Consider the following 20,836-nt stretch of genomic DNA (forward strand, 5'->3'; position numbering starts at 1 on the left):
TTATACTGCTCATACCCTACCAACCCCTTTCTCTGTCACTTCATTTTTTCCCCTTTTTTTTTTCAGATCAAGGATCAAACCACCGTCCAGCACATGGATCGATGACACATCCCAGCAGCATCAATAGTTAGTTTGGTGGCCTGTGAGCAGCGAGGAAGGATCGGTAGGGAGGAGGTGCTCCTAGCGGTGGTAGCATCGACTCCCTCCTCTCGTCGAGTGCCAAGGCACTCTGGGTGATGGGTGAGGGTGAGGTTCACATCACTCTCACTGGAGGAGGAGGGTCAGTATAGTGGTGACATCATCGAGTACCTCCTCCGGATGGTGTTGATGAGCTTGTGACGGCAGACGGGGGTGAGTTTTGCAATACTGGCCCTAACTGCCGACTAGCACTGAGAGGCAATGTTGTCCCAAGCTGCTGGCAACTCCACTTCCTCCACACGAACCCATACCTGACCTCTCCACGGACACAGTCATACATCATGCTGGCTGTCGCCCTTCATACACCATCCAGCATGCTAGGAGAGGAAGCCAAGGTGTTGGAGCAGATCTAGAGGGCAAGTCATCGGTGGCCTCATTATGCTCTGATTCGCCAAGGTGCCTGATCTTCCGATAGGTTCGATTTGACAATGTGAAGACGCTTACGTTTCAATTTTGCCTACGTCATCTCACAACTGCTACACCCCACACGTCAAATTGTTATCAACCACACTCTCAACAGGAATGATTCATCCTTGCAAGCAGTCAAAGAAACTCACAAAAACAAGGAAAAACATGATCTAAATTGCAGAATACTGATTAGCACTCGAAGTTAGGGTTCCATAAACCAAACTTGACAATGACTAAACTACTATATATGGCGGGAGACTAATCTAAGTAAAACCCAATGATGGCTACTGAATAAATATGACGAAGAACGTCCTAGGGTTAGGGGTGGACAAAAAGCTTGGGCTCGTGAGCTCGGCTCAGGCTTGGTTCGGGCTCGCATAGCTCAGCCCGCCTCGAACGCCAGACGAGCCGAGCCGAAGCCTCCTTCCTAACTCCTTCCCGAAACGAGCCAACCACGAGCTGGCTCACGAGCCGCTCTCGAGCTCGTTTGGCTCAGTACAATAGGGTCATATACAAAAATTTTGCACCTTTTCTAACTATTTATTTGTTGAAAAATTAAAATTTTGATTGTAATATTATCTATTTATTTGTTGTGATGACATACTAAAGAAAAGAAATCACTTTATTACACATTCTATGCGGTAAAATGTTGCTGGATTTCTCTTAGACCTGCTTGAGATTTACTTAATGCCAGGCTCGCGAGCCAGCTCGGGCTAGCTCGAGCCCATTAACGAGCTGAGCTGAGCTGCAGTTTTAGCTCGTTGTTTGTAGTGAGCCAAGCCAAGCCGAGCTTCCCTTGCACCAAGATTTCGCGAGCCTGGCTTTGCATGGCTCGTTTTCACCCCTACCTAGCGTTAATTGTAACACCCTAAAAATTTCGGCTTTGATTTGCAAAATTAAAAATTCAGGATAATCAAAAATCTTTTCCAAAATCCGTCATGATGGATTTTATTGGATTTTATCTCCCATTTTTCAGTTGCGCTTGGACCACGAGGATGGAAATCTAGAAACAAAATCTATTTTAGATTTAAATACTATTTGATAAAAGAACCATGATTATGAAATATATTAATTAAGAAAATATTTGCAAATACCATTTATCTTTCGGAAAACCCTTTCCTATGAAATAGAACCTATTTGGTGTATTTGTTTTATAAATAAAAGCAAATGCTAAATATTTAGAAAACTTACTTTGAGAGATATTTCCCCGAGAAAACTATTTTTACAAATGAGGGCTAATATTAGTTAACGTCTGAAAACCCTATTTTGAAATTATAAGTGTTTGGGAATTATTTTACAAGAAAAGACTAGAGTGAATTTACTAGCAAAACTCTATTTACGAACTAAAATCTTAAAAGAGTTTATTTCAAATGAATTCACGGAAAAGTCTAGTATTCCACCTTGAAAGGCCTGGCCCAACCCGCATAATGGGATTTGTGTTATTTGTGTGCATTCATGTGTTTGTTCCAAGATCTCGATTTAATCCATCCTTGTGAATCCCAATGCTTACCGAAATTCCTCAGGATTCGAATTTCGTAATTCGATTCCCCCTTCTCAATCGGACCCCAACTGAATCAATTATATATATGACACTGGATTACCAACAGACATCTGTTGGCAAATATAAACTATTACTGATAATCTATCTGTCGCTAAAGGCTTTTAGCAACCTATATGTCGGCAATACCATGTATCAAGACATATTATATGTTAGCAATTCTAAATATGTTTAGGGTCAAAATATATGTCAGCAATTATAGGAGTACAAACCAATTATATGTCAGCAAAACTTATTGACCATCTATCTGTCAGCTATGTTCGGTACATCAGATCTTAATCCAACGGTTAGGACAGAGGCGAAGTTTAACCCTAGCGCGTTCCCTACTCCATCCACTGCCGCCACCTCCACCCACCACGCGCGCCGCCTGCATCTCCGCCAAAATTTACCGCGCCGCCTCCTCTCCATCGGTCTCCCTCCACACGCATCCTCCTCCGCCGCCTAATCCGCCTCTGGGCCGCCGCTCTTCACTCCCCCATCCACACCTTCCTCTTCCCTATCGGCCTTCTCCCCGACCGCCTCCCTCTTCCCCATCGGCCGCCGGCAAGAGAGGGCTCTGAGAAGGGAGCCCTACGACGCCCGACGTTGCGTGCCCAATTCCATCCGTGGACAACCATGTTGGGAGGTGAACCAGGTCGGCGTGAATCAGATCTAGGAGGCGGTGAGCACGAAGCTGTGCATCACCTTCGACGGGCTAGCACAGCCGTGCGCCAAGGTATGTGGCAGCAACGAAGCGATGATTTTCTGTGATTTTCATGCAGGCCGGTGGGTTCCCCAAGCCGGAGACCGTTCAGAGAAGAAGAAGGCCTTCATATTCAGAGATCAGGTTGTATACATTAATTGCTTCCCTGCTACTTCTGAAAAATTTGCTGCTACTAGTGTTCTGAATTTGCTGTGTGATTGCAACAACTGCAGCATTTCCTCCATGTCTTGTTGAGATGGCAATAAGTCTATCACCATGCATTTTTTTCCCTATATTTGTTTGTGCCTGAGTATTTGCTGATTAATTAATTGCTAGACTCCCTCATTTCATTTTACAGTCCATACAAAGGGATTAAGTGATCAACAACATATTGACTCATCTGAAATTAACCTGTTTGAACTCTGCAACAAACGGCACAGCATAATTAAATACCTGATTAACTATGTATTATTCATGATCTTGATCACTCTTCCTGCATACTTGCATTTAATTGCCTGCAATGCTCGATCTCGCTCTATATGTTTGTTTTGCTTCATTTTTAAATTTTTATACAGGTCATGCATAGCATTTTTAACTTAGCATGTTGGTTTTACTTTATATACATCTTAATTAGCTTTGCCAAAGATACAGTCAAAGATAATATTGACTTTGCTTGCTGCACATGCAGGCCTTGCTGCCGGGGCAGTAGAGGAGCATGTACCAGAGCCAGAGGATGATTTGTTGGATCATTGCTCAGTAGAGGAACGTAACGTATATCCTGTGTTACAAACATATAAATGTAGACTTGTTGGATCCAACCTTTCTTATTTGCTTATGATTTTACCTCAATGTCCAACAATGCTGGGTTGTTTGGCTAGCCACTGATGACCTGAAGGCTCATATACCATGTAAGTTGCTATGCTCCTATTATAGTTGCTTGGTCAGTAGGAAATATGAGAACCTTCTTAGTCTCAATTTAGCTACTTGTATATAATATTATATATTCCCTCTTCTAATAGAAATGACAGTTTGATGGTAGTCAAAACCTTTCCAATGTCAGAGAAGGCCTCCTAGAAGGTTGTACAAGTCACCACCAATGAAACTAATGACCTGATCAGGCTCATATGCCATGTAAGTCAGCACGCTCTGATAGTTTGGGCAAAATATTGGGTATCATAAATTGCATTTTGTTTATTCTTGGGGGATTGCTTTCTTTTCCTTTTAAATTGAGACATACTCCTATATATCTTGTAGCTGTTTTCAGTCTCTGGGGAATATGAGAACCTATGAGCTACAATTGAGCTTCTGCAAATATATTTGAAAGGCTAATTGATAACTTTATATGCACCGCGTATTACATCAACTACCCAAGTCAAGTTCCCGTATATATCAATTTTAGAAACATGAATGTACACTATGCATGGACTGAGTTTTTACTTGTACAATGTGCCATCTTAGTATAATTATTTAGATAAACTCCCTTAGTTGTTCTCTGCAAAGTAGGTGCCTAGGTGGTTATCTGCCCTTACAGTGAATAGTCATAGTATAATTTGAAGGAGTCTTCAGACTGTAGTTTTTTTTTTTATCCATGTTACTTAATTATGAAAATGTCACCTACATACATTACAGTTCTGATATAAGTTACCATTTGCTAGTGAGAGCACAACTGGAGTACTATATATGATTTGCAAATTGTGGGCAGCCCCCTCCTTGTAGTGTCAGAGAAGGGTACCTCAATGATTTGCAGATCACCACTGATATCTAAGCTCATACACCATGTAAATCAGCACGCTCCAATAGTTTGTGACATAACTCGCATCTCTTCTTTTTAATTGAAGCTGTCCTGCGTCTATACGGTTGTAATTATGTTGCTTTAATGTCAATTTCTCATCAAATGGAACTGGTAGTTTAATATTGGACTATGAGAATGTCAGAACTATGCTACCGATTGAATTAAATGGAGGAACTGCACACTGACCCTTTACCTGCACATTTGGCATTGACTTTAAATTCAAAAGTAGAAGTAGTTGTACATTTTATTTATCATTATATAGGCAATATCAGAACTCATGTGCCAAGCGGTGATTCTCATTTTGCACTGCATTTGGTATTTACCATGCTTCGCTTTGTCAGTTGCACTGCATATTTTTGTGATCACTGTTCTAGGCTATCTGTGCATGCATTGTATTCAGACAGTTCTGTTTTTTTTTTATAAAAATATCACGTTACGTGGAATAACAGTACATGTTGTTTTTCTTCTTCAGCAATAAAGATATTGGTTTACTGCCTTAAGTGAGGAAAAGGGAAAAGTATACAGATGCCCTTGCATGACTTTACATGATTAATATTGTAAATGTTTATACAGGTCATCATAGCCTATCTCCCTTATCATGTTAATTTAACTGGTTGTAAGGATCTTAATTAGTTTTATCCAATTTACAGATTTATTGATTATTTGAACAACTAGAGTAATGCTCCTGACTTCCTATTGATAAAGAACGATAATTCTCCTCATGTGGATCTACAACACAACACATGTGTCGTCAACAAGGTATCATCTCTGTAGGACTCTAGCTATTTTTGTGTACCATGGTTGATAATAAGCTTATCGATTATCGATCTGTTGTGCTATTTTTCTCTATAACTTTTTTATCTCCAAAAACATGTCCTAAGCTGAATATATAAAAATTTAGTTGGTAAAATTTCAGTGTAGTTTGGAACTTCTGAGTACTATTTATCTCGGAACTTTGAGGAAGTGCATGACACTGAATATATCTTAAATGCAAAAGGACTGTTGAGGTAATAAAGTGAGAAACAGTCCAATAATAAAGACACTTATTAGATTATGTAGTACTAGGAGACATATATGAATGGTATGATTTCAGTCATGTGCTTATGGTTTATCCACCATTTACTTTTTAAATCTTTAATTCATACTACCGGTTATTTAGTGGATGCAATACTGGAATGGAAATGTATGGTGTGAAACTTCCGGCCAGCTTCTGCTTTTATTTTGAATGTAGCTGCCAAGCCAATCTTCAGTATTTGTAGTACTAATTGTTGAGCTTTAATTTGTCCTCGGTTATTGTTAATATTTGTGTCTCTTCTGCAACTTTTTTATACATCTTTCTGTTGTGGACACGAGAAAATATTAGTTCTCTGAAGTAGATAGTATGTTCCTTAGTAAATATCGGCATACATTTCGGCTAGTAGCTAATGACTATGGGCTTTGATAGCAGGTTTTGAATATATTTCTTTTCATCCAGTATATATGGCATTCAATGTTATTGTCTATGTGATAATACAGGTTGATCATTTTGCAGGCTGTTCTGTGTTGATCCTGTATTTACCTTGGTGGTTACATGTATTTTGGGGTGTGCTTTTGGCATTTTGTACATGCCTAGATATGTTGCTTTGCTATTTTAGATGTTTATTGGAGTAAATAATTGTATTTCCCAATAATGGAAATGGCAAATGTTATGTATTGCTAGAAAATTGTACAAGGCATTTCTCATTGAATAGCAAAATCATGTATTGCTGGAATGTTATCATGGAAACTATTGATTAGTATGTGATGGCATACGATTAATAGAATTCCATGCATAGAAATTTCGTTTCTGCCCTCACTTTCATGTCCAATATTGATTATACCCCTACTTTTAGGGTTTTCGTTTTTACCCTCACTTTTTTGAATCGAACAATTTTGTTGCCTTTGTTTTGGATGGAGAAGTTAACAGTGTTAACTTATTATCAAAAGGACATTTATACCCCTTCCATCTCTATTCATTAATTGTGTTTTTGCTCTTAATTTATGTATGACTTTGGAAATTTATTGTTGTGGAGATGTTTAAAATTAAATGACAGATTTGGACATATTTGAATTTAGTCATTATAATTTGGACATATTTTGAATTTGATGGAATTTTGATGAAATTTCGGCAACATTTTGACAGAAATTGAACAAAATTTTGACAAAATTTCAAAAATATTTTACACAATCATATGAAGTCATAGAACAACCTCACAAGTATCACAAACATTCACAACATAATAGCCAACACCAACATAGGCGCCGCCGTTGCCGCCGGCGTAATGGACCTCGCTGGTGAGCCCGTAGCCTAGCGCGCGGCCAACCGCGTTACGTTGTCCGCGGGAGTCGGATTCCACTGCCCCGTGATGACGGCGTGCGGTGATGGATTCCTCGGCGACCGCGGCAGTCGGATTCCAGCTTCGGTCCGCGCCGATCGCCTTGCCGGCCGCCTCCAAGACCCCTGTTGGCCGCCGCCTCCAAGCACCCTCTCGGCCACTCGCCGCCACCTACCCTTCTCTTGCTCGCCGGCGAGAGGCATCGGGAAGAAACGATTCCTGCGCGAGAAAAGGAAAGATGGGAAGTGTTAGATATTTCCTAGGGGTAAAATGGTAAAACACAAATTGGAAAAATCTTTATTTCCTTTATTTCTCTATTTTTTTACTGCCATAAATCCGGTCCCATTAACTTCCATCCAAACCAGGGGTAAACGTCTCTTTCGGTTCAAAAAAATGGGGGCAAAAACGAAAACCCTAAAAAGTAGGGGTATAGTCAATATTAGCCATGAAAGTGAGGGCATAAACGAAATTATCCCATTTTTTTTATTCCTCATATGAGATGTGCTGACAAAATATCTGTCGGAAAAAGTGATATTTCCCATTGAATTATCTGTCTGTAAAACGCCAACAGTCGGCAAAGACTATCTGTCGGTAAATATTATCTGTCAGCAAAGATAAAACAATACCGTGCACCTATCTGTCGGAACAAGTTTATCTGTTGGTAATGATATTTGCCGGCAGCAGTTGGCCTGACAGACCTTGTCTGTCGGTAAAAATTTTCCTGACACATAATATAACAGCATATGGGGTCTTTACTGACAGATTTGTAGTTAAGGAATTCAGGGCGTGGTGTAGTTTGCTAGTATCTAGACTTTCTCAATCCAGTGATTTTTCAGAATCGCCTTCCCTGGTAAGATTCCTTATATGTCCTTTCAACCCTCTCAGGTTATTGCAATACCCCATACTTCCTGCAAGGCATTGGAATACCTCAATTAAAATGTTCCACCTAAAAGATGTCCTTCGATCGACATATTTCCCGCTAAATGCTTCGATGCTAAGCGAATCAAAATCCCAGAATCTTTTCCCATTTTGTCGCAATGCCGTTTCTTTCCCTGAACCCTTGGAACCTTGCGATTGAATCAAAACCCGCTTCGGCTATTCGACTCGGACTCCCTCGGATTCCTTACTCCTATACTCCCTTTACTCGAAATCCCCGAGTTCGGTCATTCGCTTGAAACCCTAAAATCGTTCGGCGGGTTTAACTGTCGTGCGTCGATCCATACATTCTCGATCCTATTTCTACCTTTGAACCCCACCGCGACAAATGGATTTGTATGCCATACGCCGCTCCTAAACTTATCGTCTATATCGCCACACCTTTGGAACCCTACCGTGTCCAACGGATTTGTATGCCAAGCGTCGCTTCTAAAACCCCTCGGCATTATTGTCTTTGGTTCGCTCGAGCGATCGCAAAGAAATCCTAAGTCAAGTACGTGGACGACTGAGCAGCCGAACCGAATCTCATTCAAATACCCCTATTAAATGGTTCTCGTACAGTTCCAAACCCTAGTTCCAAATTTCAATCCAGAGCCAAATCAAATGTCCAATTATACAGTCCCATTACATATTTGTAGTCTATTTACAAGTGTCTGGAATCTACAAATTCCATCTCAATTCCAAACCCCCTTTGCAAAATACAAGGTACCCCTATTTCTTGTGGGCCCTCTCTCTCCCCTTTCAGCCCACTCCCTCTCCCCCTTGAAGCCTAAGTCTAGTTACCCTCCTCCCTTGCCTCAGCCAGCCAGCCACACATGCCCGCCACGTGCACGGCAATATGCCGAGCCAGGCAAGGCTAGTGCGCTAGACCACCAAGCCACTGTGCCAAACCGCAACGCCCCGAGCCGTGCCGCACTGCTCTTCCTCCGTGAGTGCACCGCGCCACGTCGCGCTCCAGCATCATGCTCCGAGACGCATCCCGCGCACCGCAGCGATGCACGCCGTGCACGCGTTCCCCCTCGTCGCCACAACCGCTCCACACCTGGGTCTCCTTGGCAACACACCTGCATGCTCCCAGTCCACCGGAGCCCTCCCCCCATGAAGCCCCGCGACAGTGAGAAGGGTTCACGCCGAAAGAAAGAGCTGAGTTCACACCGAAAACGGGAGAGCAAGCACAGAGTGAGGCTTACCTTGCAAGCTCTCTCCTGTGGCGATGTCGACATCCGGGCCCACCTCATCGCCGTCCATTCCATCAGCCGCCGGCACGTGCCCCGGGGAAGCCTTGTGACCGATGGTCACTTCGCCGCCTCTCAGGTCATTGCCCGTGTGTGCGCCGCTACTCCCTGTCCACGCCACACGGCCTCGTCCTCCATTGCTCATAGATGGGCGTCCACGACACCCAGGTGAGCCGCATCCACGCCTGCTGCATCGCCACTGTGCTGATCCTTATCTTCGTAGCCTTGCTATATCCCTTATCCTCGAAGCCATCCACAACCAAGAAAAAACCATAGCCACGAGAGCCGCTCTTCATCACTTCCACTGCCTTTCGCCTCTCCCATCGCCATCACCACCTCTGTGCCTCCCTTCCTGGTTGGCTCGCCCATGCCCCCTTCCTTGTTGCCGATCTTAGCCATCGCCGTGCACAGCCAGGACGGCTCCGCACAAGCGACCGCCTCGGAGAGTCATCACCGTCGGCATCTCTGCTCGATCCGGGTCGTCGCCACGTCGGGACGAGTGACGCCCACCATGGGGCCGCCTCTTAGCAGCCATCGACTGATGCTCCCGCGATAGACTCCTCGCGTCATTCTTCCCAGACACCGCCGCACCTGCCTCGGCCCGTGCCGGTGGCGTACCGGCACGAGCACCGCCGCCAAGGTGCCGACCCCGGCCGTGGCCTCCTTATGCCCATCGGCGCCACCACTGTCACTGCGCCGGCTTCCTTGCCCGAGCTGAGACGACGTCGCCGCCAGCTGCCTCTCCAACTGGCGCCCGACCTCCTCACCCCCACCGGCATCACTTCCTGTTGAAAATTTGGTCATAATTCGGCATATTTTAATCCAAAATGTTAAGACAATAAACATGACATTTGTAATTTGAGTAGATCTAGTGATAGTGCTAGATGTGTACAACATGAGCTTGCTTATATAGAATAAGCATCAACATAGACAAGAGAATGCAATAATATTACGACTAACAGTTGTAGGAAACGAAGAATGAACGGTAATAGTGAAACGTTATACCCCGAGAATGGCCCTCCGCTAGAGTTTGAGGCAGTATTACCTTCGTTGGTGTTGACGGGAGGCTCCATGTCCTTGTTTCTAGTGTTGTTGTTATCGCCGGTTGTCGACATGTTGGTGAAGATGATGCAGAGCAGTCGCGCTTGAAGCGCTACCCAAAAACTTGATCGCCCGCCTACCCGTGCAGGTTGTCAAGCGGATGGTGTTTCGGAGGCACCTGCTCATTCTGATCACCCGTGCGTGCGAGATGAACAAAACCGGGGAAACAGAGAGACAACGCAGGAACAGAAGGAGTGTATCACCAAGGAACAACAGCAGGAGGAAGACACACTCTTTGAGAGCCTCTGCCTTGCATTATATAGAGAGACAGATCTCCATTACCACACAAATAAATCTCATTTGTTGTGAAGGTTACCACAAAATAAATCTCATTTGTTGTGAAGGTTACCACACAATGAATCTCTCATTTGTTGTGGAGGTTACAACAAATAAATCTCTCATTTGTTGTGCATGTTACAACACAATGAATCTCTCACTTGTTGTGGCGGTTACAGCACAATGAATTTCATTTGTTAATGGTGACTTTATTTTCATCTATTACAAAACAGAAGAGCAACAGGTAGGCTCGGCTCGGTTGGCCGCCTCGCCTCGCCACACCCACGGCCGAGGCCAACTTGGTGCACACGCGTGTGGCAGTCCAACCATCACCTCAACTGGTCAACAGGGAATCTCCAATATCTCCCTATTTAGGTTGAGGTTCTTCCACCTAAATTTTCAAGGCAGTATTATTGTCTCTAACATTACTTGTGGGAGATTTTAATTGAATTAAATTTGGGCTAGCCCATTTATTCCAACACTTCCTTCCCTTCCTCCTCTGCCGGTGCAACCCCTCTGCGCCACCTCCTGGCCATGCACCTGCTTGTGCCGTCGCCCCAGCCCGTGTGTGGCCGCATGGGCTCGGCGGGGATGCTGCCTCCTGCCGCACCGCCCGGCCTAAGCTGCCGGCTCCCCGGTATCCTCCTCCCCGGCGCACGCCCTGCGGCAGCCCACCACCATCGGCGCCTCCCTCTCTCCCTCATGGGCGCTCAAGAAGAGAGAGCAGAGAAAGAAGCAGGAGGAAGAACCGAGAGAAGAAGAGAGGATAAGAAAGAGAGAAAGAGGAAAAGGAACAGCGGGACCCACTGCGGGGCCCACCGTGTTAACTCCTCCCCATGATGGAATAAGTTCATAGGTTTGTGAAATGCTTTGTGAAATCTAACTTTATGCAAATAAATAAAGCCATCCTTGAACCCTTGTGTGCACTAAATGCATTCTGTAGTAGTGGCTTGTTGAGTACGGTTGGTACTCACGCTTGCTTCACTAAATCTTTTAGAAAGGAATTGGAGTCGACCATTCGGGAACTATGCTGATGAAGAGATGTCGAAGACTGTGGAGTTGGGACCTAGGTTCACCAATCGATGCCTGTGGAGTACGTTGGACCGCCGCTGCTTCGCTTCCGCTATCTCATCTTCTTTTGGTATTTTCTAATGTACCTGACAATGCTCGGTCTATTTCGGTCCCATTTGGGCTACCCTTGTATAATTAATGTATAGTTCAACCTGTATAACGATGTCAGCTTGTGATATACAACTGTGCCATGTGTGTACCATCTACTGATCCAGGGAATGGTACTGTAAATCACATGGGGTTTCCTGTGTGTAAAACTGGGGGCCCACATGAACCCTAGGGCACACACCATCTTTGTCTTAGCGCACGACACAATTACAAGTCCGAAGGTCCAAATCAGACTTATACTGGAAGATGTATATTACTTGTTTTTCATATTCCTGACAACTTAGAAGGAATTTTAATGTTGGACCAGCACCATCTAAAAGTATACTCCATAAGCTTTCCAACAAGGAATGACGGGTCCCAATAGTACTTTTGGATCAATGGCTAGGCCCATTTGAAGTTGATGCTCTCAGAGGTCCAAATCCAAATTCAAAACGTGTAAAATTTTATCTCTTACTTCTTGGGAAAGATCTTGATTTGGTCCCTAATAAATTTCTTTGATCATGCATTCATTTCTTGCACTCGGTATTTTTCCCTTCTCCCAAATTGTTGGGAATCTCTCCCTCTCTCTTATGGAAATCACTCTCTAATCTCCCTCATGCAATTGCTTACTAGTTCCCTATAAGTTTCACGCACACACACACCCACCCACTAGAATATTACAAGTAGAAAGGAAGAATAGGGAGGTGCACACATGGACTACCTCTTGCTTTCTCGGCAGCCATGACACATATTTTCATTCCTCTATCAATTACTTATATACACAACCGAACTGCATATGTGCATAATGAAAGATCTTCTGCATATGTGCAGAATGAAAGATCCTTTGAAACAAATAGTTTTTAATTGGTTACAAACTTTGTAAAATCTTGGGTCCTCTCTGTAATTTAACTTCCTATAAATATTTTGCATTTTAATGAAAATACAGTGTTGGGCAAAGCCGTGGCAGTCCTTTCAGTAAAAAAAAAGAAGGTGAGCAAGCACTGCATGGATATACATGCAGCTCACACGACTAACAACCCAACTAACTCAACTAATCAATCTTGCATGCACACACTAACTCAACACATGCAAGCTAACCACCTGATCTATCCATGCATACACACACATTCTCACAATGTGTTTGTGCACACAATTCTATATGCTAACAAACACATAAATGGAAAATTATTTCCAACAAGAACACACTAAACTTATAATGCAGTAATGTTTATTCAAATATATAACACATAAATCTTACGTAGAAAGCATGCACCGTTGGTTGATGAACACATAAGATAGCCATGGTCATATTCGAGCCAATGTTATCCTCATAAGGTAGCATTTACGATCTTCTAAAAAAGTTAATTTTAATGGTAAAACGTGTGCTGGATTTGTGCGTAATATACATGAGATCACTAAAGAAAACATTGAGCGAATGAACGAAAAGTATATAATTGTCTGTAGTGATTGTTGAAAAAACTAACTTTTGAACCAGAAGATCTTGTTTGGTTATACTTGCATAAAGACCGATTTCCTACTATGCGAAAATCTAAGTTGATGTCTTGAGCTGCTGGTCCTTTTAAGGTCAATAATTGTTTCAAATTAAAAATAATTCAAGAAAATTGTAAATATTCACCTTAACAACACTTAAACTTCAAATGGCCATAACTTGGTCATTTGAACTCATAATTGGACCGTTCAGGTCTCTAATTTTTCCATAAGAAGTCAAGAACCCATTTATGTGCTTTGTTTCTTCCTCTTATGTGGAGTTTATTAGAGTAAAAGCCTTTTTATTTTGGGTTAATTGGATTTGTGCGATTACAAATTTGCTCGTTTGGAAAAATACCACTGCTATTCGTGAAACTTGCCATGTGCCATTGAATTTTTTTAAAATTCGAAACATGCCATCACCGTTACTTTTTCTGTCAGCTCCTTCCATCGTCGGGCCCACTTGTCACATCGTCTTCAACCTCCAGCTAAGCTGCTGCCTCCTCTTCCCTAGTAAAAACCTAGCCTAGCGCCTCCTCCATTTCACCTCCCACAACCATCCTTCTTCTCAATTGATTGAGGGGAATTACTCCTCTCAACTCCCTCTACAATCCCCCAACATATCCCCCTTCAATAGGGTCCCGAATCGTTTGCTAATGATATCGCCTTAACCCATCATCTTCATGGCCGGCCATCTAGTTTTTTTTTTTGTCGGGCGCACTTCGTTGCTGTTCGTTTCCAGGCTCTTCTCCTCGCTCTGCTGCATCCTGGAAGACGTGGGAAACGGTGGTCCAGTGTTGGGATTGACCTGGTATATGATGGATTTCTTTTAGTCCATGTTCTTGGATTTCTTCTCATGGATATTTCGATGGATCTTTTTTGTCCATGTGTGTTTGGATTTGATCGATGGGGAATGATCATATAACCTGGACATATTGCATTGGTTGGCATATGTTGGAATTCGACATACACCTCGCCCCCTATTCAAAACCCACAAAATGGTTTTAGGCTGGACTAAGGGTGCATGATTTTGATAGTAGCACCTCGTCCACCATCAGGACCGGTCTTCCGGCCTCTATTCCAAAGCACAACCATACTTCCACATGTCTAAATGGGTAAGGATTATTTTGTAGCCTAGTCTGGCCATGAACAAAATGACACTGATAGAGATGGATGAAGTCGGGTGATGGATATCTCTAAGGCAAATGAAGGCTATATGGGCAGGTGTCTGGTAGTCGAGATGTCGTGGCACAGGACGGGAATCCAGGTGGTCACTCCCGAGAGGTGTCCTAATGCTGTGGGGCTTAACCATAATCTACGTGTCCCGGAACCCCGGCCATAGGTGGGCGTTGAGTTGATATTTTTATTCAAGGCTAGGTTGAGTGAAGAACTATGTCACGCCCTCCGTCCGTATACCGTGGTGGTACGTGGCGCGTGGTGACACGTGAGGAAGGCGTATCTTTATGGGTAAAGATGTACACCTCTGATTAGAGTATAACCTATTCAAATAACCATGCCCTCGGTTATGGGCATGCCTAGCAATGTACTCAAGTTAGTGGTTTCACTCTTAAAACTTGTTAATCTGCTAAAACTTGGAATGGTTGGCCTGGGTTGGCTTGGGACGAGTTGGGGCCCAGCTTTAAGGCTGCCAGTTTGGTCCGATTCATCATAGGCCTTGGGTTAAGGCAGATTTGTATGGGTTCACGGCCATGGATAACTATAATATTGTGTAGACCTAGGTTTGAATTTATTAAATGGCTTTTGAGCAACTAAGTGGTTTAACAGGCTGTTTTGCTACAACTCCTAACCCATTATTATTATACCTTTGTACCCCTTGCATCTATCGTGCATTTGTCGGTGTGACTCATTGAGTACGGTGGTTGTATTCAATCTTGCTCAATTTTTCCCCAACCCAGAAGAGGAGTTCATGGATGATGATAGCTTCGGTGTCTAGCTCGTGCATGTCGTCAAGTGCCTGTGGTCTTCACCCTAGTCTTCTGCGTTTTTTCGTTTATCTCTATGTGTTGGGCCTTTGGTTGTCCATGTAATAAAAATATTATTTACACTTAGGCTTGTTAAACGCTGATATTGTATCAACCTTTGTGTACCTCGCCTCCTGGGACGAGGAATAATGCACTCACGGATGGAAAACTTGTTGGGTTATTTCCGATCGTGACAAGATTGGGAGTTTGTAAAGTTTGTTTCTTGTGCGGGAAGGTTTCCTACGGATTAGGACTTCTTGTATGAGTTGGATCCGTGTCTAGGGGCAGCCACGTTAGGGGTATAAATAGATGAGGGGTTGAGACTAGAAAATATCAACTTTTGGGAGAGAGGATAAGGTTTGGTTCGAGATTTCATTCCAAGTTCGTGAGTTGAGGAGTGCTTTAGATGCACTTTATAAAAACATATTAATGCAATAAAGTTTATCTACTTTCAAGAGTTTCGTCAATACGTGTTTTTCTAGATCTCGACGGTTTGACCGAAGTACTATGGGCAGTCTAACCGGCGAGGAGGCAGCGGTCTAACCGGCAGCAGGCAGGCGGTCAAACCCGCGACGGCGATCATCAGCAAGCAGGGAGACGGCAGTCAGGCTGGCCGGACAACACCAGTTAGGCCGGCGGCAAAGGTGCAATCGGACTAGTGGGCACAGAGCGATCAGACCGACTACATAGAGATCTCCATCGATTTGAGGGTAACATTTATTTCCGCAAAAAAGTTTTTGGTTTTTGGTGTTCCTACAATTAACCCCGCCCCCTCTGGTAGGTTTGTTTGGTCTTGTTCAATCCTACAATAGAGACATCCATCGTTGGATCTACGAACTAACAATTGACCGCCCGACACGCCAAATCGAGTTGTGCGTCACCGGATAGATCACCTGGTCATGGAGCTCCAGCAGAAGAGCCGAATCAAGGTACTCGCTGTTCGCTGACTTAGTGTCTCACCATCGAGCTCAAACCGGCAGGACCGACGACACGAAATGTCTGAGACATTGCTGCCATTCTCGCCGCCACCAAGTTCTATAGATCCTGTGGCCCTGGATTTGTCACCAGCTCTGGATCAGAGAGGGAGAGAGGGGGGTGGGAGGAAGGAGAGCTATAGGAAAGATGAGGGTGGGGAGGAAAGCATTTCCCCATGGAGCTTACATCCGTTGATACTGAAGATGAGCCTCCTGTGCTAGCCCCGCCCTCGCCTCCGGGTGACTAGATCCACTGGCAAGGAGGTCATAGCTGCCGAATCCGGTGGGCTACCCCGAAACTGGCCCCACGATAGCAAGGGGAATGTGCGGCGATTTGGCTGAGCGCGAGAAGAGTGGTCAGAGGCAGCGGTGGCGTGGTCTAGGGGAGAGCAAACGAGATGAGAGGGGTGACGGAACGGTGGCAGCTTGGGTTTCGTGGTTGTGGGAAAAAAATCCTTAGTTTCCATGTTTTATAGTGGTCCTATTTTCTGAATTTTTGCTTTTTTACCAGAATATTTTGTTTAGTATAGGTCCTATACGTAATAACGTAAAACGTAGAAACTGTACACCTAGAATTAAAACAAATTACCAATGTGTTTAAGGGCCTTTTTTTTTTCAAAAATGACCAGCATCGACGCAGGCACACCTGCGCTCGTGAAATCCCACCAGATTCCAGCGCCGATGACGTGTCGGCTCGTGCAGGTGGCCACGCCAGTTCAAAATTCTCTAGGAGGAGCAATTCCCAGTAGGTTTGAAGTATTTGTTATGAAACTATTATCTCTTGTCATAGATAAATATGGGCTCATACCAAACATATGGAAACGTATCCTAATAGGACTCTTCCTATTATGAGTATATATACTGAGAGAGAGCTTGAGAGGTGGGTTGATGTATCCGCATATGGTTAAAGCAATAAAGCTGTGATGCCCCTCCCTATATCCGTGTTCATCTACCATATGATTGTGTGTATGAGATCGTTGTCTTCTACTCCGGATCAGCGAATAGGCCACTAGTTATTCAACACGTTATCAGCACGAGTTTGCTCGTTTCGCTGATCTGGGTAAGCGTTTTTACTAGATCAATTTGTTTCCGTACTAATCAGATTGATCTATTGTGTTTATGCATGTGTCTGCCATCGGCCGAGACGATTGCCTCCGCACTAAGGCAGCCCGCCGGGTGACGCGCGTGCACGTCGTATTCCACGCGCGGATAGCCGGAGGAGCAGCCCCGCCGCGGTCGTCCGCACTGGAGCCCCAAGCCATCTGACACATGCGCAGATCGCTGTTGCAGCAGCCATATGCCAAGCACAAACATGCGTGCCCACGCATGGATCTATCCAAATTTAATTCACCAATAATATGCATATGCATCGATATAGCTATATGATCTCGTTTCTAATCATAGATTGATCTGCTGTTTGTTTGCATATACTGCTGCCGACCGATGATCATCATGGTGAGCTCCCCGCGAGGCGCCCATACGTGATCAGGCGCCCGCTCCGCTCCTGCATGCGCCGACGATCAACCTCGGCTACCGGGGGCCTCGTGCTGACGTGGTCAACCTGCTACTAAGACGTTCAAACGAGATAAGTTATCGATTTAATCTATTCTAATACTTAGTAGTAGCGAGATTAACAAGCTAGATCATATCTCTAGTTGTTTTTAATTTCTCGCATGAATAGATGTATTTGTCCGGCTGTTGTGCTGGCTCTTCTCTTGTTTGTTTCCGGCCACAAAGATCAGTACCACGACCACTGACGCTTGCATGCGTCACCTACGGCGAGACTCGGTGCCCGCATGCACCGCGTAATTTAAATAGCACATGTGACAACATGTTTGCTTGCCATTGTCTATGAAGGCTATGGATTATGCCATCGGCAAGAAATAAAATAGTTGCTGAAAAGTTCTACACGAAGTCGTTGATGCTGTTGTGCATGAATCCAATGGCTTATCTCGCCACCTGAACAGAACCATCGCATCCACTTACATGTGAGTGCGCTAGAGGCCATCATTAGACTTGCTGAAGCCGCTTGCAGTCCTTCACCGCCTGTACGCGGGTGAATCAAAGCCTCTAGCAAGCAGTTAACTGTGGTCGTTATGCATTCGATGCCTGTACGCACCGTTATCCGCTACTGACCATGCCGAATATGGGCTACTAGCTTTATCCTATCGATCCGCCATCTGAAACGCCGACTCGACGGTCCTTCAAGTCCAATCGCACCTGCTATCGACGGCCGACGCCAGGAGTGACGCCGAGGCACTCACGCCCGCATCCCCTCGCCGCCGGTACACACGGCATGCCTCCCGCGCTACCGCACGCGGCCGAGACGAGGGTCGAAGCCACCGTGAGCGCCCGCCGCCAATAGCCGTCCGCTATGCCGGCCTGTATGCCGAGTCGAGTTTCGTCAACACGTGACACGGAGCTATGATTGTCGGACGCCGGTCACGGCTTGATGCCAACTAATGCCGGTGTCGGTGCTACTAGATGTTGCACCACCGCTCTGCCTCTAACCATGGCAACTTGCCATAGTCGTCCATCTCTACCGAGGGCTCACTAGCACGTTTGCCATTGGTTCCATCCGTCGTCTCCATTGAAGAATGGCAATTGGATCATACCTCACCCACTTCTTGTGGGAAAAGGTCGTAATAGCCTATTGGGCAACATATGAGATGGGCTGGCCAGGTTTTCAAGCTAGCTAGTATAAGGAGGTGGGCCAAGTAGAAATTAGCCTATTAAAAGGAGTCGGGTACGAACCGTGATTTTGGTCCGAAAACGGTATTTTATTTCAAAAGTCCTTGGTTTCCAAGGCATTATGCGGAACTCAGAAATTATGCGGAAAATTCCTATGGGACATTAGAAACTACGGGTAATATACATTCACCATTTATACTTCGAACCTTCATGAATTGGGTTTACGCCAAATAGAGAAGAATTAAGGATTTATACCTTAGTCCTGTATTTCTAAGTATTTGCTTTAACTATTTAGTTAGTTTCTTGAATGACCATAATCAATCCTAGAAACATTGTTTTTAGGCAAAAGAGCTTCCATGAACTTGTGAAACCTTTGTTTTAGCACCCCTTTTGAAAGCATCATATTTTATGGTTTATCTCCTGACAATTGTTTGTTTGGGGTAATTGATTGTTCTATGGGTTAGTAGTTATGTAAATTACACGTACCTTTGAATAGCAGAAAATCATGTTAATTGCTAGGATTGTAATAAAAGATGTGTATAGAAAACCATTCTTTACTATTTTGTACTCGTTTTGTGCACTTTATTTACTAGAAGTAAACTGGTAGAAAGTTGCATAAAAGGACATCATGTAAGTAGTTGCATGTAGCAAATACATTTATTAGGCAAATGAGTAATAGAATTATTCATATATCTTCTCTTTGTCTAAATGTCGCCACATTTGTAGAAGGCACAATTATATATTCTCAGTATAGAATAAATGTATACACTCATCATGAAGAGAGTATATTATTGACTTAGAGATATTTATTAGTGCATGACTATCATAGAAGATAAGCTACAACTAATTTATATTAATTGTGGCCAAGTAGATACAATGTCATCGAATTTGTGAATATCTTGATGAGAAGTCTATATGCCAACTGCACCAAAATTATCTATCAAAAGACTATGTACCTATGCAGTGTCTATAGTTAATTTGATTGATAATATTATGTCCATCTTCCACGTATAAATGACTTTACAAATGAAGTATTGTTTTTATGAATGTATGTAAATTATTTTGAGTAAATTGGTCATTTGCATTTGAAGCAATTTTGGCCTCGATGCAACATGTTTAGTTGTTAGAATTGATACACAAGAAGTTGTATTACTGTCAACATATGCATTTGCACGCACATATATGACTTATACTATTAATATGTTCATGAAGAACATGCATACTCAATTTGTGGAAGGAAAGGAATTTGGTGTATTTGAATTTGATGTTCAACTCAGGAGGAGACGAATAGTAATGACAGTAATCTTGTATTCGTTCTTTTGAGATAATATTTTACAATACATGAGTTACATTATAGTTTAGATTAAGTTCGATATGAAGAACATGGTTAAGCTCATGTAGAGCATCTTTATCTTTTGCTTTAGGCATAGAAGCTTTTGCATTAGCTTATTGTATATATATTTTTATATAGGTCATCTCACCTTACCTATATTGCCTTTTTTCTTTACCTGCAGTAATTCTTTAACCTTTTGTGGAATAAAATTATGAATTGTATGTCTAACATTGAATGTAAATATTTGTCTTGCCTATTATTTGAAGTATTTTTTGTGAATGTATTCTTATTATCCACTAAGCCTCAATCAACCATGTAGGTTGATAGTTCTAAGTGCATTGACACCATATTGGCATACATGTAAAGTTGTTTACTTATGCACATGAACAATTAGAATATTTATGTTTAAGCATTGAAGCTTAAATATATCCACCTGCAACCACATTATTTCTTTTTAGAAAAGTTGTACCATGAAGTTACAACAAATATGTGGGTTTCACGACAACTATTTTGTAAGTTTTCTTATGATTGGCGTGAAAAGGGGGAGGAATATGTGTTACCAAATATATAGAAACGTATCCTAATAGGACTCTTCCTATTATGAGTATATATACTGAGAGAGAGGGCTTGAGAGGTGGGTTGATGTATCCGCATATGGTTAAAGCAATAA

General features: G+C 43.3%; 1 long non-coding RNA gene across 2 annotated transcripts; it reads left to right on the forward strand.

Moving 5' to 3' along the window:
- Positions 1 to 2,506: 2,506 nt before the first annotated feature.
- Positions 2,507 to 6,523, forward strand: LOC127755020 (uncharacterized). Of its 2 annotated transcripts, XR_008012945.1 has the most exons (6): positions 2,507 to 2,990; positions 3,535 to 3,754; positions 3,866 to 3,977; positions 5,111 to 5,211; positions 5,289 to 5,397; positions 6,170 to 6,523. It is a non-coding gene; the product is annotated as an uncharacterized LOC127755020 (long non-coding RNA). The 2 variants fall into 2 exon arrangements; XR_008012946.1 differs by lacking the exon at positions 5,111 to 5,211.
- Positions 6,524 to 20,836: the final 14,313 nt, after the last annotated feature.

This window comes from Oryza glaberrima, chromosome 11 (assembly GCF_000147395.1).
Source record: "Oryza glaberrima chromosome 11, OglaRS2, whole genome shotgun sequence".
Classification (NCBI taxonomy): Eukaryota; Viridiplantae; Streptophyta; class Magnoliopsida; order Poales; family Poaceae; genus Oryza; species Oryza glaberrima.